This window comes from Anabrus simplex, chromosome 1 (assembly GCF_040414725.1).
Source record: "Anabrus simplex isolate iqAnaSimp1 chromosome 1, ASM4041472v1, whole genome shotgun sequence".
NCBI classification, from domain to species: domain Eukaryota; kingdom Metazoa; phylum Arthropoda; class Insecta; order Orthoptera; family Tettigoniidae; genus Anabrus; species Anabrus simplex.
Window position 1 is genome coordinate 1061027027 of NC_090265.1, and position 25873 is coordinate 1061052899.

The following is a 25873-nucleotide window of genomic DNA, read 5'->3' on the forward strand; positions in this document are numbered from 1 at the left end:
ACCCTACTTTCCCCAGCCCTGAAGGTGGTTTTCCGTGGTATCCCATTTTCACACCAGGCAAATGCTGGGGCTGTACCTTAATTAAGGTCATGGCCGCTTCCTTCCCACTCCTGATCATTTAGTCCAGGAGTCGAACAAAATGCACACACTCGAAAGTTAATTATTATTATTATATGGCTGAAAAACCATACGTTTGTGGTCACTAAGAAAATCTAAATCATTGAAGATAATAAATGTTCACTCAAATAAAATACAGTATTGATCTTGAAAGTTTAGATCCAAGAATAGCAAATGGATATTCTCTACAGACATCCAGCGACGAAAAATTGAACTGATACATAATGTTAATAATAATAATAATAATACTAATAATCGTATGACCTCAGCTACCGTGTGCAGACATTTCGATCTGACGCCATCTGGCTGGAGATCCGTTTTACTCTAGGCCCACTAGATGGCAGACCGAGTAAACCGGATCTCTCTTGGGCGTCTATGGCTAAGATTTAACGAATTTTGTCGGGTAAATACCAAATGTATCACCAGAGATCTTTTAAATGCCGACATCGTACGACATGGGGTATCGAATGGACTTTCTTCCGCCCTTCAAAACTCCGACTACCTCTACCGGGTTTGAACCCGCTATCTTGGGATACGGAGGCCGACACTTTACCATGGATCCACAGAGGCAGGTTATACATAATGTTGTTACACATACACAAAACATCTTCAGTGTTCTCCGATTTACACCACATGCTGCCTACAGCGCTTCAACGGCAAACTCGCCCAGTGCCATGGTCAGCGTGTCGTGCTTGATGTCGTGTATTATTTGCCGTTTAGATACAAAGGTAAACAGTGATTTTCTTCATTCCCTTCACTCGCCAAGCATGGCATCTAAATTGACTGGTGAAATATTCTCCTATGACTGTAACTGTGTTATGGAGAGCCTTTGAAACCGTTCCTTAGGGCCACGTACATTTAGTGAGAAAAGTAATATTATTTCGAATGGCGTCCGCCTCTGTGGTGTAGTGGTTAGTGTGATTAGCTGCCAACCCCCAGAGGCCCGGGTTCGATTCCCGGCTCTGCCACGAAATTTGAAAAGTGGCACAAAGGCTGGAACGGGGTCCACTCAGCCTCGGGAGGTCAACTGAGTAGAGGGGGGTTCGATTCCCTCCTCAGCCATTCTGGAAGTGGTTTTCCGTGGTTTCCCACTTCTCCTCCAGGCAAATGCCGGGGTGGTACCTAACTTAAGGCCACGGCCGCTTCCTTCCCTCTTCCTTGTCTATCCTTTCCAAACTTCCCATCCCCCACAAAGCCCCTGTTCAGCATAGCAGGTGAGGCCGCCTGGCGCGGTACTGGTCATCCTCCCCAGTTGTATCCCCGACTCAGAGTCTGAAGCTCCAGGACACTGCCCTTGAGGCGGTAGAGCTGGGATCCCTGGCTGAGTCTGAGGGAAAAACCGACCCTGGAGGAAAAACAGATTACGAACGAACGATTTCGAATGGCAGACCAACTCCTGACTTAAAAGACTTGAAAACTAAATCACATCGATGTTTCGAATGATACGGTAATATATCATGGTATACAGAATCACGGTGGCTGTGCGGTATGAGAAATTATCAAGACTCCTCAAACACAGTGGATACTGTATTCGGAAAAAATTCTCCCGTAAAATGTTAGTACAAAGCTAGAAAAAACATCCTTTTATCAACTGTGTCAGTTTCGAACCGGCAGCACCCAGGAAATTTCCACGCCACGTCACTGATTCTTGGAGGTAAATGTTCCGCTGCAGAAGGTCGATTATCCTAGTCTCCATGGTTAGATGAATAAATACGTCTTGTAATGTCTGTTAATGTCTAATTTCTGTAGGTTGTGTGAGAGAAAATGAACATAACCTCGAAATTCATGAACAATATAGCAATAACTGAAATTAACATACTTTTTTTTTATCTACCAAGAGCGAACACCTTAAAAGAACACGTGCCAGAAATGTTGCTGATAAAATGATCGTTATTCTGTCCGACGAAGCGGCGAATCGAAAGGGCGACTGCATGTTTGGCTGGAGTGTAGCGAGAACTCCGACATGTTTGTTTCGGGTGTTAAACTGCTAGAGATCGCAACAGCTACGAAGTGTGACTGAGGAATTGTAGGGCTTTTGAGAATGGTGTGTATGTGTGTGTGGCGAGTGACTGCCAAATGTATGACAGCAACGGGTCCTTGGAGACCCATTCAATGTTGGGCGCATAAATTAAATCACCGAGCTCGATTGCTGCAGTCGCTTAAGTGCGGCCAGTATCCAGTATTCGGGAGATAGTAGGTTCGAACCCCACTGTCGGCAGCCCTGAAAATGGTTTTCCGTGGTTTCTCATTTTCACACCACGCAAATGCTGGGGCTGTACCTTCACTAAGGCCACGGCCGCTTCCTTCCCACTCCTAGCCCTTCCCTGTCCCATCGTCGCCATAAGACCTATCTGTGTCGGCCCGACGTAAAGCAACTAGAAAAAAAAATGAAATCTGGAGCGGTGAACTTCCTGAATTGAACGAGAGTGTGACAAAAGTAAAGATGACCGGGCGAGTTGGCCGTGCGCGTAGAGGCGCGCGGCTGTGAGCTTGCATCCGGGAGATAGTAGGTTCGAATCCCACTATCGGCAGCCCTGAAAATGGTTTTCCGTGGTTTCCCATTTTCACACCAGGCAAATGCTGGGGCTGTACCTTAATTAAGGCCACGGCCGCTTCCTTCCAACTCCTAGGCCTTTCTTCTCCCATCGTCGCCATAAGACCTATCTGTGTCGGCGCGACGTAAAGCCCCTAGCAAAAAAAAAAAAAAAGTAAAGATGCTAGTTTTGGACACGCGTAAACGGTATGCAATACCTTCAAGAGAAATATGATGACCCTCCCAAAATGAGTTATTCCCATCTTCCGTGACAACTAGATGGAATTCATGATTCTATGCAGTGACCTACATCAAAAATTCTTTGTGGACATTTGCAAGTTATCCAAGAACGGTGAAGAAGGTAGTTCTGTTATCCAGTAAGTAAAATGCATCACCCCATAAACTCGCAGAATAATTCTGTGTCCAGGTGACTTTTGTTGTTGAGCACTGCAAAGACACTGTGTCGTTGACTGAAAACTGGAGAGATCAGGCGGCATTCAAGGAAGGTTATCCCACCCTCAAGAATGTTGCTGTTAAAAATGTACATGATAGTAGAGAGCCAGTGGCGTGCGGTGGACACATTGGTTATCCCAGCTGCAAACATGTTTTTTTTAACATAAGCAATTGTAGCCCCACATATTTCCAAACTGATATTCATGGCAGTGACGACAACAACATCATAACTTAATCTATAGCAGATTTTAAACAAAGTACTTACACTTTCACCCGGTGACGCTTCGTGATAGCACAGCCATGGTTTTCACAAAAATACACTGGGACTAACTATTTATTTTCAACTTAAAAAGCCTAACCTAAACGGTATCAGCAAAATGTAACTGGTATTGTACCGTCGCCGAAGTTTTATAGTTTCTTACTGAGTGTACGTTCATCGACGACAAACGAGGGAAATTATTCGTCACGACGTATAACACGTTATATTCATGAAGAATGGCGTGGAACTCACGAAAACTTCACCTATAATCCAAGAGGAACACTACAAAAATTCACTGTATACCACCATCACAGACAACCAAATACAAAATTATTTTGCTTCACGCTTAGCTCTGTGTCCATGCTGGCAACCTAAATATTCTTTTCTGTGGCTATCAGAAAACATACTCTACACATGCCATCAATGAATTGCTCGAAAAATCTTTATACATGTCAAAATCCACAAATAAAATATAGTCTTCTATATTACAATTGATTTCATAAAATGGCTCGATTTTTATTAGCAAGACGATGTGCAAGTGGCTATACTGTTAGCATGTTGATATTTTTCTTGTAGCCTTTAGTGTGTGGCGCTGAACACTTCTAGTGTCAAGTATTAAAACTAACATACCTTACCCAAGCTAGCTGACCTGCCCCCGTACATTGTTGTGAATCTCGGGGGAGGGCCCACAGCTCCGCCCCGTTCCCAGAACAAGGAAGCTTTAAGTACATGCGTCAACCAAGCGACTTAAATTTTGCTGGGGTAGCTCTCTTTCGCTCCGGCAAAGAAACCCAGCTCGTTGGAGAAGCTGAACTGCGGTGGTGCGGGCGGATTGTCGAGACAATTGTACTTGGCTTGGCTTAGATGTTTGCAATTTTTTGTACTTTATAAAAAGCGTTTCTAAGGAATAATAAGAAAATGAAAATACAAAGTTATTTACCCCAGCAGCGCTGATCTACTGAAAATGATCCTAAGATTACGCAATGAACATTCCGTCTTCAATGAGAATGCTGTGAAAATGTTGTGGATACCTGTTTCTTACGTTGACAGTAAGAGACTATTTTCATCACATGGAAATGTGGTGACAAAATTAAGAACCGATCTTAAACCTGAAAACGCAGACTCATGCTTGCTTTATGTATGAAAAAGTGGTGATTGTTGGGTGTTATTCATTTCTCTCTCTCTTTTCTTTTGGTTTACAATTTGCTTTACGTCGCACCGACACAGATAGGTTTCATGGCGGCGATGGGATAGGAAAGGGTTAGGAGTAGGAAGGAAGCGACCGTGCCCTTAATTAAGTATAGCCTGGTGTGAAAATGGAAGAGCGGAAAAACAACTTTAGTGCTGCCGACGGTAGGGTTCAAATCCACCATCTTCTGGATACAAGCTATCAGCTATATGGCACGAATTGCGCAGCCAACTTTTTCGGTAGGGCAGAGTTCGGCCTACCATATCCAAATACTGTCCATATTGTAATGACACGATGTTCCATGCATGTCATTCGCTGTATCATACATCTGTAAGGCCTGCACTGTGTGATTCAGCCGCCCCTTCCAATGTAGTTTTACGCAACCCAACTAACGTTCGACATGGTTACAAGTTGCCTATTCCCCTGAAGGCGTACTATGGTAACAATGTCCAGTGAGCACATTTTGCACACGACAGGTTATATCGTCAGCTCGCAAAACACTACGCCTTGAAATCATGTAGCGACGACCATTGACCATGTAGGCCTAACTATGCTAATGTGTCACCGAGCTCGATAGCTGCAGTCGCTTAAGTGCGGCCAGTATCCAGTATTCGGGAGATAGTAGGTTCGAACCCCACTGTCGGCAGCCCTGAAAATGGTTTTCCGTGGTTTCCCATTTTCACCTTAATTAAGGCCACGGCCGCTTCCTTCCCACTCCTAGCCCTTCCCTGTCCCATCGTCGCCATAAGACCTCTCTGTGTCGGTGCGACGTAAAGCAACTGGCAAAAAAAAAAAAAAAAAAAAAAAAAAAATCTAATGTGTCGTGCCTTGTGACTGGCTGTAATGAATAGGGGAATCAATGCATAAAACTAGGTAACAGTGCAGTAGACCGCCTCTGTGGTGTAGTGGTTAGTGTGATTAGCTGCCACCCTCGGAGGCCCGGGTTCGATTCCCGGCTCTGCCACAAAATTTGAAAAGTAGTACGACGGCTGGAACGGGGCTCGATTCCCACCTTAGCCATCCTGGAAGTGGTTTTCCGTGGTTTCCCACTTCTCCTCCAGGCAAATGCCGGGATGGTACCTAACTTAAGGCCACGGCTGTTTGTTTCCCTCTTCCTTGTCTATCCCTTCCAGTATTCCCATCTCCCCACGAGGCCCCTGTTCAGCATAGCACGTGAGGCCGCCTGGGCGAGGTTGTATCCCCCGACCCAATGTCTCACGCTCTAGGACACTGCCCTTGAGGCGGTAGAGGTGGAATCCCTCGCTGAGTCTGAGGAAAAAAACCAACCCTGGAGGGTAAACAGATTAAGAAAGAAAGAAACAGTGATTGTCTTAAAAACCGAACCGGTTGACGTATGTACTCTACTCTCGTCCTACCACTAGCACGTACACAGCATTGTAGCTTAGCGTTAGGAGTTAGGCTAGCAATCGACGGAATGTTCTACCGGCGGTTCGTATCCTGCATCGTTGAAATATTTTTGCAACGGTATGATGTTTGAATACGTAAACACAGGTCAACGGTTGCCATATTCAAACAGTAGAACACGCTGTGCCTTGTGAGCTGCGCATACGCCTCTGGTTAGGGCCTGAATGTAATCCCTGCTGTCATTCGGCATGTTTTCCAGAGAGGAATACGTCGACATGCTCCTCATTTATAGGGAATCAATACAAAACGCGTGCGAGACACTATGTCTGAACCGTGAACGGTATCCCGACAGGCGACACCCGACTGCTACGACATTCCGCCGTGTTGAAAGACGCCTAAGGACAACAGGTGTGATTTCCAAGCAGCCACCAGTCCGTGATAGGCCCGTTACGTCGGGTAAAACAGAAGTGGCCGTTCTGGAACCAGCTCTTAATAATCTACACATCAGTACAAGGGCGATTACACAACAGGTGAACACCAGCCAGCCGTCCGTCTGGCGAATACTGCATGAATATAAATTTCACTCATACCACCTTGAACTACACCAAGAGCTCCATGGACGGGATTTCGAAGCTCGAATGGAGTTCTGTCGGTAGCTATTAGGCAGGCTGGACAATGATGCAGCTTTCGGACGAATCGCGCATTCACAATAATGGGAACGTCAATCGCCACAACATGCACTATTGGAGTCCGGACAATCCTCACTGGGTGCGACAGGCGGCCCATCAAATACGATGGTGTCTGAATGTGTCGTGTGTAATCTTGGGGTTCGCCAGATTGGACCTTATTTCTTTGAGAGTCATTGGACGGGCTCACGCTACCTGCATTTTCTGCGTCAGGAACTTCTACTGTTGCTGGAGGATGTGCCCTTGCACGATCTTTTGACGATGTGGTTGCAACAGGATGGAGATCCGCCACATTTGACTTTTAGCCGTTCGTAACCATCTGAACAAGGAACTGCCGGGGAAATGGTTAAGACGAGGAAGCCCTGTTTCTTGGCCCGCCAGATCACCGGATTTAACTCCGTTAGACTTCTTCTTGTGGGAACATTTTAAAAACGTAGTTTACACTCAAGCCCCAGAAAACCCCAACCAGCTCCGCCAACTCATCACGGAAGCCTGTCCAGCAATTACACCTGGAATGCTTCAGCACGCAAACGACCAATTGAATACCAGACCCCAATGCGCATAAACTAAAACAGTCATCACATCGAGCATTTGCTGCGATAAAACATTGTCAGGGCAGTTGTGTTCCTATTATTTCCGGTCCGTATGTGTCCGGCCTGCTGACTAATCGGCCCTTCTTAGGGCCACAAACACATTCATTCACACACAATTTGCATCAAAGCGGGTATTGAAATTATATTACGTGCGGTACATATTAAACAAAATATTTCGAAATTATGGAATTTTCACTCCGGACTGCTACCTCCCATCTCACACGTAAGCCTTCTCCGTCGCGCCTTTACCAAATACGCTACGGTTTCGCACGGCGCACTGTGCAGCTTATAGCATGTATTAGGTTTACTGCAGTCACAATATCAATTTAGTGTTTCGCCGTGTGTCATTTTTATATGATCTAGAAGTCACACGCATGCCTTCCAGTGTTTAATACGAGTATAATATTACGGCGTCCTATCATGGTGAGGCGGTAAATACCAATATATCCGGTTGTGTTGTCTGAGCATACCGGCAGGGGAGATGTTTTCAGGACGGAAGTAATATTGCGGGTTGCATAAAACTGCATTGAAAGGGGCGGCTGAATCACACAGTATAATATCTAGGTTGTATTAATTCATAGTGCCCATTAGTATATATATCTAACATATACACTGACATGCCAAAAGTCATGAGATAGCAGTATTTAAGGCGAATAATCGGTGGCGCCACCGCACCGTGACGTCTTCGAAGTGCCCAGACCTGTATCAAGGGTGATCTGACGTCTCAAGAGTAAATGTAAATACCGTCTGTACTGGTCGGGGTTCATATGAACATTCAATGGTCGAAGTTGTGCGTACATTTAACATTTCTCGATCGACGGTGTCGCTTGTGTATCGGGAATACATCATGGCAGGCATTACCACCCACAGTGAACAGCGTTGTGGCCGATCACGGATGCTTAATGATCGCGATTAGCGGTGCCTGGTTAGAATTGTCCATGCTGGCCCAAATCACATCCACAATCAATGCAGAGATACCAGACGCGTATCAATCAGGTCAGTGCAGTGCAAAGTCCTGCACAGCGGCCCATCCATGAGCTACTTCGGCAATAGACAGCAATGGGCTATAGAAGGCTCGAACTTACGAAGCCCGTGACGTCATCGCATGGGCCGGACGGGGCAGCGCTGTCGTTCGTGCACGGTGAGCCAAGGACAGCGCTGTGGTAGGGCTATGGGCTGATCCTTGCTGACAGCTTCAATGTGTACATTCTACAGTGTACTGCATATCGGCGGAGTGAGTTGCATTTCGGTCGAGTGGAGACGATCATGTTTGCTGTCGTTATATGTTTGACTTCCCCCAGTTTATCCTGTTATCGGAAACGAATGCGGACTATGGTTCCAAAAGAAAAGAAACCGCGGCAAGAAAACGTGAAGTAAAAAAAAACAAACTAGAAGCAGCACAATAGAAGACTTCTGAACCGGATCCTAAACTTAAAAGTCTTATTTGGTCGGTATTCAAGCCTGTACAGTAGTTAACGGCGGCGGGAAAGACGTTAATTTTTTGTGCTGTTCGATCTGCGGTGAACTTTATGCACACACTAAAGGGTTGACCAACACGTCGCACATTTCCCGTCATCCGTGCGTATCTAACAACAAAATATCTCTCGTAAAAGGAAACCGCCTTCCTAAATCTGCTCTGGACTTGATTGTTGCTAAATCTGTTGGTTTGTGCGCACGAGACTTTTAAGGTCATATGAGACAGTTGGAGGTGATGGTTTTCTGGATCTCACTCATACACTGGTTGAGACTGCATCGATGTATGGAAAGGTATCCGCAACAGATATCATACCTCGTCCAACAAAAGTATTCCGACACATAGGTTGTGGTAGTGATTATTGTTTTAAGAGGAAGTACAATTAGGCAACCATCCTCTACATAACAAAAATCAGAGATAAAAAATGGAAGAGATCCGACACTTCGAAAATGAAGGTATCGACCAAAGAAAGGCAAGGTCCACGAAGGACGTGAAAATGAAAGACTCCCTAGGCATCCATACGTAATACCGTCAGGGTAGGAAAAGAACAAGAGTTGAGATGTCGGATAGGAGAGATGAAAGTGAAAAATCTGTCACCAGTAAGTGGAAGTAATTTAGGACTCAGCTAAGGGCCCCGTGGTCGCCAACCCACGGTCCCAAGTCAAGAGCCCGTGGGACGCCTTTTAGTCGCCTCTTACGACGACAGGCAGGGGATTCCGTGGGTGTTATTCTACCGCCCCCACCCACAGGGGGTCCCGAAACACAGCAGAAAGTGCTAAACGTCTACGAGATTCAATTATGCCGGAGGTACCTACTCGACATTATGAGTAGAAGGGAATGTGAAACCACCACGGATATGTGGACATGTAGCACAAAAAGTAACCATTGCACGATTTCTTATTTTGTTGAATACTCAAGTTTTGTGCCTTGTTCACGACCAGGTTTCCAGACGGGCCTAAAACAGGTGATAATGTTAAAAGAAAATTACTGAGACGATTTTATGGTCCTTGTCACCGGGACCGTACAAAAAGATGTACCTTTTACAACTTGTCAAGGTGCCAAAATAATCGCCGCACTGTATGATTGTACGAGACTAAATTGTGCCTGCCATATTCTCAACACGGTGCTAAGTAATGCGTTCAATACCCAGTTTATGTCGGCTCGTTGCCCTCACATTGATACCCTTATGTCTGCGACGAAAGGACTTGTTACATACGAAAAAAAAAGTGGCGTGATAAAATGCTCTTGAAAAATCATTGCAACAATCCAACGACACTCCCTGGAAATCTCGTTTAAGATTATTAAAATCTGTACAATGTCAATATTCGGCGTTGTGGGGAAAAACTAGCCGAAAAAGGACAGGCAAGTGATATGGATGTAATCGATACCAGGCTGATGAACGAACTGATCGCACTCCTTAAGATATGTATTTTGTTATGTAGCCTACAACATTCTTTTGCTTAGCTATTTGAAATACCGGGCAATTTAAATTCCCCCATTGGTGATCTTAATGCACATGTTAAGTAAGCATATTTTACAGCCCTTCGAGGAAGCATCGTAATAATTAAAATGCGATAAGTCACCCACACTTAACCTTGGCTTACCATGAATAAAACGCTCCCTACTCGGGAGCGTCATGTCGGGGAGGGATCTGAAATAGAACTGTTGCGGAGTCACATCAAATCGTATATGGGAGAAAAGTTCAAAATTCGTAAGAACCACAAGTTCCTTTGGGCACCATTTCGCCATCTGAAAATTATATCTGACAATGCGAGATGTGATGTAACAGCAGCGGTAAGGTACGGAATGCACTAACTTGAATATTAACCTATATGTTCTTCAGGATAGTAGTTTGTTCAGGAATCAGATGTCTAAGTACTTTCTTTGCTTCTGACTTTCCAAATTTTTGTGTGAAAATAGCGTAAGAGTCAATACAATATGTACTAATTTACACCTCTCTCCCCTATTAGCAGCCACCGTTCGCGTAATACTTTTACCTTTTGCGACGCACATTTATATCGACTTATCGACTGATTTTTTTTTAAATTATGTAAAACACTTACGATGAACGGGGTGTGCATGAGTGACGAGAATCCTGATGTTCCCGAGTCAGCAGACTCCCAGACTATGCCACAACCTGCCAAAATAATGAAATTTGCTTCGAGGGTTGACGTTGTGATGATGGTCCTACTCCAAGAGATGAGCTGTAAAGATACTTAAAGCAAAACTGTAGAATGAACGAGGATATAGCGTCCCATTGGAGAACAAATGGACAAAAATATCAAAAACTTCACCAGATCGCTAAGAAAGTATTATGTATGCAAGCATCAAGTTCAGCTTCAGAGAGAAATTTCAGTTCAGCGGGCTTCATTCTCAACGCACGACCGTCTCTTCTACGTCCAAACAATGTTGATGCTCTTGTTTTCTTTCACAGTAATTCCACCACCATTAGTCAATGACCAATAAACTACTCACACTAAGTAAAAGCAATGTTCAGGTTTGTTTTTGTTCTTGGCATATTACACATCATTTCAGTTTGTATAATTCCACCACCATTAGTCAATGACCAATAAACTACTCACACTAAGTAAAAGCAATGTTCAGGTTTGTTTTTGTTCTTGGCATATTACACATCATTTCAGTTTGTATTTTACTTTGAGTTAAACTCGAATGAGGCCCCTGTTTCGTGTTATTTAGATTAATTTCCAGTCAACTTGCTGTCAATAGCACAATAACATTAGTTTATAATAACATTTATGTTTGTTGTGTTTAATCATTAGTAGTAGTAATAGTAGTAGTACAGTGTAGGAGAGATCTGTATGGTTTTATTCCAAAATGCGATTAGCTTACTTTGGAATATGTTGTTAGCATACGGGAATTCGTATAGTGAGTGATTCGAATAGAAGTGCGAAGTGAACATTTCGTTGTTCACGGCGCACGCGTTTTTGCGGGGAAGTAGCCCTAGTTTACTGAGCCCGTCCAGTGCGGTGGACTGCGGTGGGCTGTATGAGACCAATGCTATGGGGAAGTGTCCGACTCGTTGGCTGAACGGTCAGTGTACTGGTCTTCGGTTCAGAGGGTCCCGGGTTCGATTCCCGGCCGGGTCGGGGATTTTAACCTTAATTGGTTAATTCCTACGGTACGGGGGCTGGGCGTATGTGTTGTCTTCATCATTTCATCCTCATCACGACGCGCAGGTCGCCTACGGGAGTCAAATAGAAAGACCTGCACCTTGGCGAGCCGAACCCGTTCTGGGATATCCCGGCACTAAAACCCATAAGACATTTCACATTTCATTGTGGGGAAATAAGCGGCCGCGTCAGTAGAGAACGACACTGCACGGGCTGGGTTGCCGGACCCGTGGGTTTGAAGTGCTGCGCGGTGCTGGTCCTCTCTATAGGACTCTGGTACAGTATCCTTTAACATCAGTAGGATATGGGAGCAGAAGACCTACCAGAGTGCCCTCGTTAACACCGCGACACAGGGCACAGCGTCCCACCTGGGCGCGTGACGTTGATATAATCAGATCCTGGAGGACCGGTGACATGTAGCTTGTTCCGATGAGTCACTGTTCCTGTTGTTTCGAGCTGATGATAGCGTTCGGACATGGTACAGGCCTCATGAAGCCATGGACTCCAGATATCAACAAGGCACCATACAGGCTGGTGGTAGCTCCATAATGGTGTGGAGTGTATACACGTGGCATTAGCTGTGTCCGCTGATCCACCTGAACAGGTCATTCACCAGTGACGGCTACGTTAAACTGCTTGGTGACCAATTGCACTTCATAGACTTCACGTACCCCTACAACGATGATTTATTCCAGCAGGATAATGCACCGTGTCATCGGGCCCAAGTTGCCCAGAATTGTTTCGAGGAGCGTCCTAGATACTTTCAACGACTGCTGTAGCCACCTCGTTCGCCTGACAAGAACCCTGACGATCATTTGTGGGACGTGGTGGTGGTGGTCCATTCACACCCCCAGTATCCTGCACCTACAAATAGCAGGAAGCTGTGATTAGCTATCCAAAAGGAATGGGTCAAATCCCTCCACATATGTTTTTCCCACTTCGGATTCGGTGCCACGACAAGTTGCTGCACTTTTCCGAGCTAGAGGAGGGCCTATCACTCCAGGCAAATGCTGGGGCTGTACCTTAATTAAGGCCACAGCCGCTACGTTCCCAGTCCTTACCCTTTCCCATCTTTCCGTTGCCGAAAACCTTTGAAGTGTTTGCGCGACGTCATACCTATACAAAAAAAACGAAAGCATACAAGGATACTAGACTCCTGTCCCATAACTTTTGGCAAGTCGAGCTGATCAACAAACTCATCGAAAGTTGTTCGAGTCAAGGAGGTGCAATGTTATGCAAACTATTACGTGTGCGGCGTGTTACAAGTCTACAAGACAGCCCGAATCTCATTAAGTAATGAGAATGTGGGAGGACAAACGTGGTCCTGTTAAAAAGACGTCAAGGTGATTGCGACGGAAGAATAGAGGAGAAAAGTATTTAATGTATCAATTGTAAACACATGTTATGAATGCCGTTCTGATCGGATTTTGTTGCGTATTCCTTTTGATATGCTGTTTAGGATATTTATTTGAATATATTAATTAGCCTGGTTTGTTTGTTTCTTTGTCTGTTTATTCTTCTTGGGGAAATTCTTGTAGCATGCTATTTCTTAATTCTGTCGTATTCAGAGGGTGTTATAATACCAGATTATCAGTTTATGTACTCAACCTGGGATGAGATTTTCATTTGCTGTAACATTATTATTATTATTATTATTATTATTATTATTATTATTATTATCGTCGTCGTCGTCGTCATCTGTTTACCCTCCAGGTTCGGCTTTTCCCTCGGACTCAGCGAGGGATCCCACCTCTACCGCCTCAAGGGCAGTGTCCTGGAGCTCCAGACTCTTGGTCGGGGGATACAACTGGGGAGTATGACCAGTACCTCGCCCAGGCGGCCTCACCTGCTATGGTCAACAGGGGCCTTGTAGGGCGATGGGAAGATTGGAAGGGATAGACAAGGAAGAGGGAAGGAAACGGCCGTGGCTTTAAGTTAGGTACCATCCCGGCATTCGCCTGGAGGTGAAGTGGGAAACCACGGAAAACCACTTCGAGGATGGCTGAGGTGGAAATCGAACCCAGCTCTACTCAGTTGACCTCCCGAGGCTGAGTGGACCCCGTTCCAGCCCTCGTACCACTTTTCAAATTTCATGGCAGAGCCGGGAATCGAACCCGGACCTCCGGGGGTGGCAGCTAATCACGCTAACCACTACACCACAGAGGCGGACATTATTATTATTATTATTATTATTATTATTATTATTATTATTATTATTATTATTATTATTATTATTATTTGATTTGAGTGATCCTCTGGTGAACTCTGGCGCCTATTTACACGGATTTTCGAAAACTTCTTTTTCTTTTTCTTGTTATGTTATACCCGTTCATAGAGAGCGTTGGAACTTGTTCATTTGCTTCATGACTTTCGGCTTCCTATTCTTCCAAAATCTGTTCATGAACTGACTGTGTTGCCTGTTCCGTTCGTCTGATCACTATGTACCTCCTTTTTTTTGCTAGTGGCTTTGCGTCGCACCGACACAGATAGGTCTTATGGCGACGATGGGATAGGAAAGGACTAGGAGTTGGAAGGAAGCGGCCGAGGCCTTAATTAAGGTACAGTCCCAGCGTTTGTCTGGTGTGAAAATGGGAAACCACGGAAAACCATCTTCAGTGGGATTCGAACCCACTATCTCCCGGATGCAAGCTCACAGCAGCGCGCCCCTAACCGCACGACCAACTCGCCCGGTCACTATGTACCAGTCCTGCTGCTAGTTTTCACCATAAATGTGTGTTTATTTACTGACTTCTTGAAGAGTTTGTGATTTCTCATCATGTCTTCGCCGCTGTCCCATTCATTCAGGTCCCCTTTTGTTTCCTCCAGACAATTTATTATCCGATTTTGGGAATTTGTTACATTGATAATCTTCTTGTGAGTCTATTGCTATCCATCCTAAAATGTGTCCAAAAAATTTCAGACGTCTCCTCCGTACAGTACTGATGAAACTGTCTGTGTGACTATAGAGATCTGCAATTGAGTTTTAATCATGCTATCATTCAAAGTGATCAGTCCAACTACTTACTTTCGTATAATGATAATGATAATAATAATAATGATAATAATAATAATAATAATAATAATAATAATAATAATAATAATAATAATAATAATAATAATAATAATAATATCTTTATTATTGAGTAACATTCACTATACTGTATTACAATTAACGCCGAAGTATGGGGCTAATAAAATGTATAATAGTAGACAACGCGGTATTACCAACTTTTCTTGACAGTAACAAGATTAAGAATTGTATTCTTTTATTGCGGTATCATTATTAACACTGGTCTATACTTTCCAATCTGACTTTATTGGCGTAAAGTGTCTGAACTCGATCTGGTAAAATATGTCATTTTGTAAATTTTTTTTTTTTTTTTTTTTTTTTTGCTAGTGGCTTTATGTCGCACCGCCACAGATAGGTCTTATGGCGACGATGGGATAGGGAAGCCCTAGGAGTTGGAAGGAAGCGGCCATAGCCTTAATTAAGGTACAGCCCAAACATTTGCCTGGTGTGAAGACCACGGAAAAACATCTTCAGGGCTACCGACAGTGGGATTCGAACCCACTATCTCCCGGATGCAAGCTCACAGCCGCGCACCCCTAATCGCACGGCCAACTCGCCCGGTGTTTAATTTCTTAGCCGACAGGGGAACTTTTTTCACGTTCTCTCTGTAAATAAGTCGACACTGAGAGCATGGATTTTAAGCAATCAGCTATAAAACTAACATAGACGACACACATTGATAAGTATACATGATGACAGTCGCTTTGGCATTCAGGGTATGCATATTTTCAATGACACTAATTTACATTACGGATTTCCCACTTTCACAAGAATGAACAGAAATTACTATCGTGAAAAGTGGTAGTCGAGCTACGATGCCTTTTGAGTTGACAAATATTTTACATGTCACATATATAACTGGAAAAAACCACTCCTATCGTTGCTGGCAGCAAATTTGCCAAACACACGAAAACAAAACAGAGTATTCTTGAAATCGCAATTGTAAGAGTCATAATTTTCGAACATTCCAACAAGAAAAGTCTAAAATAACAATTGTATGTGCCGGTGTTGGTCTTTCAAGCCTTTTAATCACTGTTTTCTCTTCTAACGGCCTTGATAAAAAGAAATGTGTGATTGCAAAATGAACTTCATCTCCATTCATTTGCAATAAGTTTTTAATAAGTACCTTATAACAAGGTAGATAGTATAACAGCGTAAAACATGACACGACCATTCTGTAATATTGGTATAAAATTGAAGTTTACATAATTCGATGCTCAACACAGTGCGGTAGTGCATTGGAAAACTGAGCACCAATATGTAAAAGCACGGTTTTGGGCGGAAGGAATCATGGTGTGTACACACCACAGCAGTAAATGCAAATGAAGCCACACCTCCAGCATCGCCCCCCCCCCCCCTTCCTTGCACCCACCTCTCAGACTAACTATGTACCTACTAAAAGTTTTAATTCCATACCCTGATGGGTACGGCAGGCCTTCTAGAGGGTGATACTCTCTAGAAGGCCAGGAGCTATGTTGCGGTGTTTGGAAGTGCGAAGAAGGCCGAGGGGGAGCGGCCGCCTATGTAAAAGGAGAATGGAAATCCACGGAAAACCATCTTAGAACGGCCGACGGTGGAACCAGCCGTCACCCCGCTCCTCAACCCCGAATCCAGGGCTGTCGAGCCGAAGCCTTTCCACTCGGTACCCCTCAGCAGCCTCACCCGTAGCAAAGGCAGTGCTAACAAGGCTCGTACAGATGGACACAAACGTCTTCTGCACATAATGCAGGTATTTATTACGGTAATAAGTTTGTAGGATATATTAAACACAAATTCGTTAATTACTGGTAGTTACTACTCGCAATTTGGGTACTTATGTTTGTGTATGTGTGTTTGGAAGAGGGATAGCACTAACTTCATACTCCCTTCTAGAGGTGTTCCTGAATGATGATATATTACATTATTCAGAATTTCTACGCCATGCAAAAGAGCGAGACATTATTGATAAATGTTATCATCTTGCTACTGAACAGCAAGAGAGGAATGAGATATAAGAAATCTACCTTATAAAGTAGAATAAAGTAAATTCAAAGAATTCAATATTAAAATGACACTTAGGAATATATTACTTTTGACCTGGAGCTCTTGAATAATACACTGCTCAAAAGAGAAATTTGGTCACGTATTTAGATGTTCCTAACTACATTGTACGAATTCATAGTGCGATGAGGATTGGACTATTACGGCAACAACATGTCATGTTTATATAACAGGAGACTTCACTGTCATCCAGATGTATGGGAAGTGTCAGTGTCATTTGAAAGGTATGAGTGCGTCAGTTCAAAGTGTGTGCGAAGGTTGATCTGGGTGGAGTGTGGAGTGTAGGGTTTACTAGTCATGGCTGATTGAGTGGTCCGAGGTAGGCAACGGGGTAAGTAGTTGTCGAATAAAGACATTCTTTCACTTACACTGCTTCAAGAAGGCTACTCAAAAAAGTGCGTTGCCATAATGCTAGGGTTTGTTCAAAATACGATTTAATATCTGTGGACACGTTTTCAGGAGAGACTGGAAATGTTGCCAGGCGACCTAGCATGGACTGCGAAAGGAAAACAATTCCAGGGAAGGATCGTCTTCTGCGTCTAAAAGCTCTCCGAAACCGCCAAATTACAGCACGAGGACCTACATCATGGTTCTGGAGTGCGAGTTATTGACCAGTCAGTCAAAAAGAGGCTTCGAGAGGCCAATTTAAGATCCTGACGACCTGCTGAAATACCTGCCCTAGACAGACGACATCGTGGCAGGAGACTTCAGTTAGCTAAAGATCATCCACAGTACACTGGCAGCTAAGACACTTGCGTGCTGTTCTCGGATGAATCCCGTTTCCCGTTATATCGTTCAGATGGTCGCTTGCGAGTCTGGAGAAGACGTGGAGAGCGATTTCATCCGATAGCTGTTCAGTCTGTCGTTGAGTATGGAGGAGCTTCTGTTACTGTGTGGGCAGGCATAGGTCTTGATGCCAAAACCGATCGCCTGTTCTTTCGAAATGGGTTCTTAATTTCTCGGCAATACGTTGACTAGAGTTTAATGCCAGTGATTCCTCGCGTGAAGCTACTTGTAGAAAATGCATGATAATGCTAGAGCGCATGACGCCAACATCGTTCGGAGATTCCTGCAAGACCACCGCGTGCAACGAATGGAGAGGCCATCCCGAATTCTAGACTTTAATCCGATCAAACAAGTCTGGGGCCAGCTGGAACAATGCATCCGAGCAAGGAATCTACTACTCCAAACACTACAATCCCTTGAAGATGCCCTTGTGGAAGAGTGGGGACGTCTGCCTCAACTGAACGTGTGGCGCCTTGGCAGAAGTATGAGGAGGTATTGTGGGGCTGTTGTTATCCATGCGAGGAGTGGCAACACTCCTTATTAAGGACGTGTAATTATCACGTAGCCTGTCTGGTGTATGACCAGGGACCGCTTTGTTCAAGACACATTGTGCAATGATGTCGTGTACTGAATGCTTTTCATTTCGATTCTTAATTTTGCAAAGAAGAAGGTTTGTTTTCATTGCGTGTCTGTTTTCGAACCCGCAGTGTCCGAGTAAGAGGCAGGCACGCTACCCTTACATCACGGGGCCGGCTATACCCAGAAGAAAATAACTTGACAAACTTAAACACCACATAAGTTGTGGGTTTTCGAAAATTCTACCCATTAAGTCAAAACTAGTATGAAATCAAGCATTTGCTAAATAAAGAATAAAAAATGAATTAAACCTATAAAACTGTACTATCTTTAAAATTTATCTATGGATATATTTAACCAATTAACTGTGTGAAAAATGAAAATGTTAAGTTTTGCTGAGATATATGGACTGTTCGTGTTTCATAAATTATGTACCGTCATTCAGTTACAGTATTTACACTCCAGACCAGGTTATTCGTTTCTAAGAAATTCCTTGGCCCTTTTATTAGTGTCATGTCTGTCTGTTAGGTCATCAGCCCAGAGGCTGGTTGGATCCTCAAATAGCACCACCAAAGGCTATGCAGTTATAGGGAAACTGCAAAAACCAATGGGAGATCCCAAATGAGGCGTACTAGGCAAGATGAGGAGTGAGGTAGTTTGGCATTGCTTTCCTAACTGGACCAGAAGGTGCTACTGCAGCACGACTGATCCTATGAGCAACATCTTTCATAACACTCGGACACTAGTTGTGCTCTAAATGTCATTAATCAGAACCACTATACCCTAGCAGCTTCCATATTGCCACAACCATGGATGAGACTGGGACTTCGGTGGAAGCTACACTTTGCTCTGGCCTGTGTCAAGAGACGGATACAAAAATACTGCATCCATCAAGAAATGGATTAGTGTCAAATAAATACGGAAAACATAATATCTATTGTTTTAACATACGTGTTGAAATACACATATAGTTGAATGGTTATAAGCCTTAATAATATACTGCATGACAATTTTTATCTTCAGTTTTTGACACATCTTGTATCAGTTCATGTGGATCATGTTTCAGATATACTTAGAGAGTACGAATTAAAAAGAATTAGGATAATTTTACACAGTCTATAGTAAAAAATTAAAATAACCGATTAGTATTTTAGACAGCGTACACAGTTTTTGATCTCCGTTTTGCAATGTCTTACTAGATGTCGTCCTGAATAGATGTCGCGCTCAAGTTTTAAAATTAAAATGTATCGTATTTTAATAGCTCTTGATGATCACTAAAACATATTATTTCATCATTTTGAACTCCCCTTTGAGTAATTTCATTTGTAAAACCCTTAACAGCTGGGCTGAGTGGCTCAGACGGTTAAGGCACTGGCCTTCTAACCCCAACTTGGCAGGTTCGATCCTGGCTCAGTCCAGTGGTATTTGAAGGTGCTCAAATACGACAGCCCCGTGTCGGTAGATTTACTGGCACGTAAAAGAACTCCTGCGGGACTAAATTCCGGCACCTCGGCGTCCCCGAAGACCTTAAAAAGTAGTTAGTGGGACGTAAAGCAAATAACATTACTATTATTATTATTATTATTATTATTATTATTATTATTATTATTATTATTATTAAAACCCTTAACAAGGCCACGGTCGCTTCCTTCCAACTCCTAGTCTTTTCCTTTCCAATCGTCGCCACGTAAAGCCAATTGTAAAAAATCCTTAACTAAGTCAGCCGAATAACAAAAAGATAAACCTTGATTCAGAAGCACGAAAATGAAGAGAAATCTCAACAGATTTAGTACGCATTCAGAGGAAAGTACATTTTGAGGAAAGACCCAACAGGTGTGAAACGCCTTTTTTCTGTCATACTCATTTTTAATTCTTTGTGCTGTCCCCACCAAAAGAGTCATTTTTGCAATAAACGAATGGATAAATGAAGCAAAGTTAGTTTAAAACTGTATTCGGTTATCGCAAAATTCATCATCGCGTTGTTCCGACTACTACGGTAGTTAACTAGTTGGTGATAATTTGATCGTGATCTCGCGAATGACTTATCACTACAAAAGACCTTCAAGTTTTATGAAAACGTATTATCAAACGCATAAAACAATAAAAAACATTGTTGTACTATATATTTATTTCAGTAAAGTGTTATAGATTTTTTTGAAGTGTGGGGTTGAACAGGTTTTATACAGCAATATATTTATGTAAATAGGGGTAATCAATAGTTAAATTTTCTGAATAATAATATTTATTAATATATTTGTGTACACAATTTATGAAATGTTAATCCTTTCTAATCGACGTATTTTATGAAAATGAAAATGAAAACCTACAGCCTGTTTTCCAGTCTTTGATCGGGTCAGGGATGTAATGAATGAACCACATATAGGCTATTATTGCAATGGGGTCACCACTTCCAAGGTGATATTAATGACTGATAAATGCTATGAAATGATAATGGAGAGTGTTGCTGGAATGAAAGATGACAGGGAAAACCGGAGTACCCGGAGAAAAACTTGTCCCGCCTCCGCTTTGACCAGCACAAATCTCACATGGAGTGACCGGGATTTGAACCACGGTATCCAGCGGTGAGAGGCCGACGCGCTGCCGACGTATTTTATATACGAGCAAAAATGTATAATCCTTTCGCATTTAAAACGCACGTATTATTAAACATCATCATCACAAGTCGTTGGACTCATTGCTGAGAGTCGTGACTCACCATCCGGAACGATTACCAGCTTGTCTTGAGCTTACTGAACAGATAAACCTGTTGTCTTCTTGACTTGGTCCATCCACCTACTCGCTGTTCTCGCCCTCAGTCTCGTGCCCTCATCCTTCCCATCCATGATTAAATGTTGTAGATTTTCTCCTTCTCATATAATTTCCAACGAATTGAAGGACTTTTTTGGCTGACGCGGGAAGAAAGGCGCTTGGAGATATTAAGTTATTTTATAATGGACGCATTCGTTCTCTTTTCGATCCATTTTATGCATACCATTCTGCGCCAACACCATAGCTGGAATACAATACGCAAGCTTGTCTCTGACCTTGAGAGTCCATGTTTCGCAACCTTATAAGAAGACGGAAAACACGAGTGTTTCAACAAGGCAGTGGCGTAGCCAGAATTGGCCGATGGGACCGGGGGAGTATAGTGAAAAACATTGATAGAACATAATGAAGGTAGAACAGTATGATCAAGGTCAACAGTTTTACAGCGAATGGTACGTTCACTTTACAATCCAACTTTTGAGGGTTCTTTAGAAAATAGATACAACAGATCTGTTTAGTGTACAATTACGTCTCTTTGAATGTTTATTTTGTTTACTGTTTATTGTCAGTTTCTGTTTATTTTAGTTTTTTAAAAAACTCTATGGGTAGGGATTTCTTTTTTTGCTATTGCCTCACGTCGCACCGACACAGATATGTCTTATGGCGACGATGGGATAGGAAAGGCCTAGGAATAGGAAGGAAGCGGCCGTAGCCTTAGTTAAGGTACAGCCCCAGCATTTGCCTGGTGTGAAAATGGGGAAACCACGGAAAACCATCTACAGGGCTGCCGACAGTGGGGTTCGAACCCACTATCTCCCGCACTTATCTGGCCGCACTTAAGCGACTGCAGCTATCGAGCTCGGTATGGGTAGGGTTCTAACCCCCAGTACCCTCCCCCCCCCCCCCAAGCTATGCCCCTGCATCAAGGTGTATCTTTGTACTGTTTGTGATCGCCCTGTTCTGCCAGATCTTGGTGAGCGTCTTCATAGTCACTCGTCCTAGCGTGATCCATCTTCTTATCTCATCGTCACAACTTCCTGTGTCACAAACGTTTGACCCAAGATAGACGAAAGAATGCAACACAACACCTCCCAATCCCTATGAGTTGCACCTGTGCTCCTCGATCAATTATCATTAAGTTTGAATTTTCTGAGATTTATGTCTAATCCATATGGTAAGAGTAACATCTTTTACGTTTGTCATTAGGCCAGCAAGTTCATCTTCGCTGCTGGCTTCAAGCACACTGTCATCGGCAAATCGGAGATTATTAATAGTTCTCCCATCAGTTGATGTGCCTCTATTCCATCCATCAAGAGCTTTACTAATGGCTAATGATATGTTCAGCATAGATATTACCGAGCTCGATAGCTGCAGTCGCTTAAATGCGGCCAGTATCCAGTATTCGGGAGATAGTAGGTTCGAACCCCACTGTCGGCAGCCCTGAAAATGGTTTTCCGCGGTTTCCCATTTTCACACCAGGCAAATGCTGGGGCTGTACCTTAATTAAGGCCACGGCCGCTTCCTTCCCAGTCCTAGCCCTTTCCTGTCCCATCGTCGCCATAAGACCTATCTGTGTCGGTGCGACGTAAAGCAACTAGCAAAAAAAAAAAAAAAAAAAAAAAAAAAAAAAAGCATAGATATTGTATAGTTGAGGGGACAGGACACAACCGTATCTAACACCTTTAGACACATTGAAGAATTCGGAGGTGCCGGACTTTTCTTCACAGCTCCTATGTGATCGTTGTATAGACCTCTACCAAACCACAACCAAACCCCATGGTGCAACAGCTTCGAAGGGCGATGGCCTACCAAGCGACCAATGCTCAGCCCGAAGGCCTGCAGATTATGAGGTGTCGTGTGGTCAGCACGACGAATCATCTCGGCCGTTATTCTTGGTTTCCTAGACCGGGGCCGCCATCTCACCATCAGATGGCTCCTCAACTGTAATCACGTAGGCTGAGTGGACCTCGAAGCAGCCCTCAGGTTCAGGTAAAAATCCCTGACTTGGCCGGGAATCGAACCAGGGGCCTTCCGGTAACAGGTAGGCACGCTACCGCTACACCACTGTATAAACTTCTGATCAGTGCTATCATGTATGGTGGGACACCGAACTCTATAAATACCTGTCACAAATTTTCCCAGACAACACAGACAAAGGCTTTCCTATAGTCAAGGAAACAGATGAAAATAAATACTAAAATCTCAAGAACGATATGAACAAATTAACCCTTGGAAAATTATGTCAAAAGTCACCATTAGGTAGGAAAACACTTCGAAAACTTCAAAAACTTCAAAATCTTTAAACTCTAAGAAAAGAAAAATCCTCATTTACACATTCGTGATGGACACTTTTGAAGAGTGAAGTGGTATGGGTAATATAAATAGGTCAAAACCCATGAAGACCCTATTTCACTAACATTACTGAAATGCAAAAAAGATACGAGTAGTTCTAAATGAAGATATCCTGGCTATAAGTACCTAACTTAGCAAAATTAAAAATATACAATTATAAACAAATGAATTTTATGCAGTGCTTTTTTAAATTCATAACTTCATAAATTCGAGTTGTAAATTTAATCAAATTAACATATATGCCTAATATTTAAGCAGGAATTACTATTAAATGAAAAATGTGACACTGATGGCCTTTTCTCAATGAAAATAATCAAATTTTAGTGAAATCGATATATTTTTCATGTTAACGAGCCACTGGAAGCTTTTCCAAAATTGTATCAAACCTACAAAGAAAATGTAACAATTATAGTGAAAAATGATTTGGTTGCCTCCATTTGTAAAGAAATGACAACTTTTGTCTCACACCGTACACACGTTGTTTAGTGCCCACTAGACCTCTGCGACTTGATCTTTCCACTTCACTCATTGAGTTGTAAAAGGCACTGCTCAAAAATGTTTGAAAATTTCAATAAAGGGTATTTTATTACTTAAAATATAACTTTTTTATTAGCTCCTATAGTTTTTGGAAGCCCCCCACCGAAACAAAATCCTGGGTACCGCCTTGAACACAAGGAACTCGCGATGGTAGAAAAATGAACACAATACTATACTTTGTTGATGAAATTTTAAGAAAGGGTGAGAGAGCAGCAAGATGCAGGGAGAGTGCTTAAAATAATGCAAGAGACCTGTGTTAGATTGATTTACTGGCACGTTGAAGAACCTCCCTTCAAGTCAAAAGTATTACAATCTAGCATCTCTTATCAAAGAGCAGTTAAATTCATAGGATGATCATGATGTCGATTGTTGTTATTATTATTAATCAATATTTAATGGTTTTAACAGAGACGTTGAGGTATTTCCTCCTTATGGTAAGTTTGAAATATATTACCACAAATTACTCCTTTGTCAGTAGCCTACCTAGTGTTGACGTCAAACATTCGCACTGCAAAAGGCTAAGGATAATGAAGTCGAAACTGAAGCCCCTGAACTGGAGTACTTTGTGGCAAAAACTACATCTCGACTTTATTATTATTATTATTATTATTATTATTATTATTATTATGTAAATGTTTTCAGAAATTTCAAGTGGAGTAAATGAAAGATGAGCAAACATTTTTAAAAACTCTTTCTTAGAAGCTTGCAAGATTATCTTTAAAGTGGCTAACTGTTAGTTCCAGACAAATGTGCACAGAACTAGGATTTTGAAATACGATTACGAAAATCAAGTTTAACCTACAAATTAATATACTGTTGTTCAAGAGCTTCGAATCAAAAATAATATATTTCTAAAAGTGTCATAATAGTAAAATAATTATCATGAATACGGTACCTTTATTCTGCCTCGCACGCTTGTCCCATAACCTAACGTCTCTACTAGAAATGAAGAATGTGACGTGTTGACACTCCTTTGTGAGATAACCATAAGAGCACCTGCCAATGGGTGAGTTTAATATCGTACTGTCTACAGTGATATGAATGAAGCAACTGTTCTGGAGTGCACGAGTTATGGGTTGATTTCACAAGCTGATACACAAACAATAGCTTATGTACCAGTAGCGTAGCCAGGATCGGCTGATGGGGAGGTGGGGGGTTATAGTTACAAAATGATGGTAGAACACAATGAAGGTGCAGGTATGACTTGACACTATAAGGACACTAATATAAATGAATTACAGATCTGTTGGTTCTACAATTATGTCTCTGAATGCGTATTTAGTTACTGTTTATGGTCAGTTTCTGTACATCGTTTATGGTAAAAATTCCATTGGTGGCGGGGGGTTTAACTCCCAGTTACCCCCGCCTCCCTACGCCCCTGCTATGTACCAAACAAACCCCATGGTGTTAGTCCTGAAGGGCCTTGGCCTACCAAACGACCGCTGCTCTGCTTGAATGCCTGCACATTATGTGGTGACACGTATTCAGCGCGACGAATTCTCTCAGCATTATTCTTGGCTTTCTAGTCCTGGGCTGCTGTCTCACCGTCAGATAGCTCCTCAAATTGTTCTCATGTACTTCGTAGGTGGAGTAGACCTCCTGCCACCCTCAGATATAGGTAGAAATCCCTTTCCTGGTCGCGAACCGAACCCAGGGCTTCCCAGTAAGAGGCAGGCTCGTCAATTATGTAAGATAAACACTAGTGAAATTAGTTAACATTTTGAAAGACAAGTTTGAAGGCAGCCTTTCTCCCTAGGTCCCTGTTATTATTACTGCTGGCGGATTAATGATATATAAGCATAGGCCTAGGTTTTCAGGGCCCCGTGGTGTAGGGGTAGCGTGCCTGCCTCTCACCCGGAGGCCCCGGGTTCGATTCCCGGCCAGGACCTGGACCTGAGGGCTGGTTCGAGGTCCACTCAGTCTAAGTGATTAGAATTGAGGAGCTA

The 25873-nt window shown here is 43.0% G+C and overlaps 1 protein-coding gene across 1 annotated transcript in view; it reads right to left on the reverse strand.

Moving 5' to 3' along the window:
• The window catches only part of LOC136857969 (2-acylglycerol O-acyltransferase 2-A), a 175568-nt gene extending 150605 nt beyond the window's left edge, over positions 1-24963 (reverse strand). The window contains exon 1 of the mRNA XM_067137113.2: positions 24823-24963. The gene's annotated coding sequence lies outside the window, so the exon portion shown is untranslated. The remainder of the gene's footprint in view (positions 1-24822) is intronic.
• Between the last annotated feature and the right edge of the window lie 910 nt (positions 24964-25873).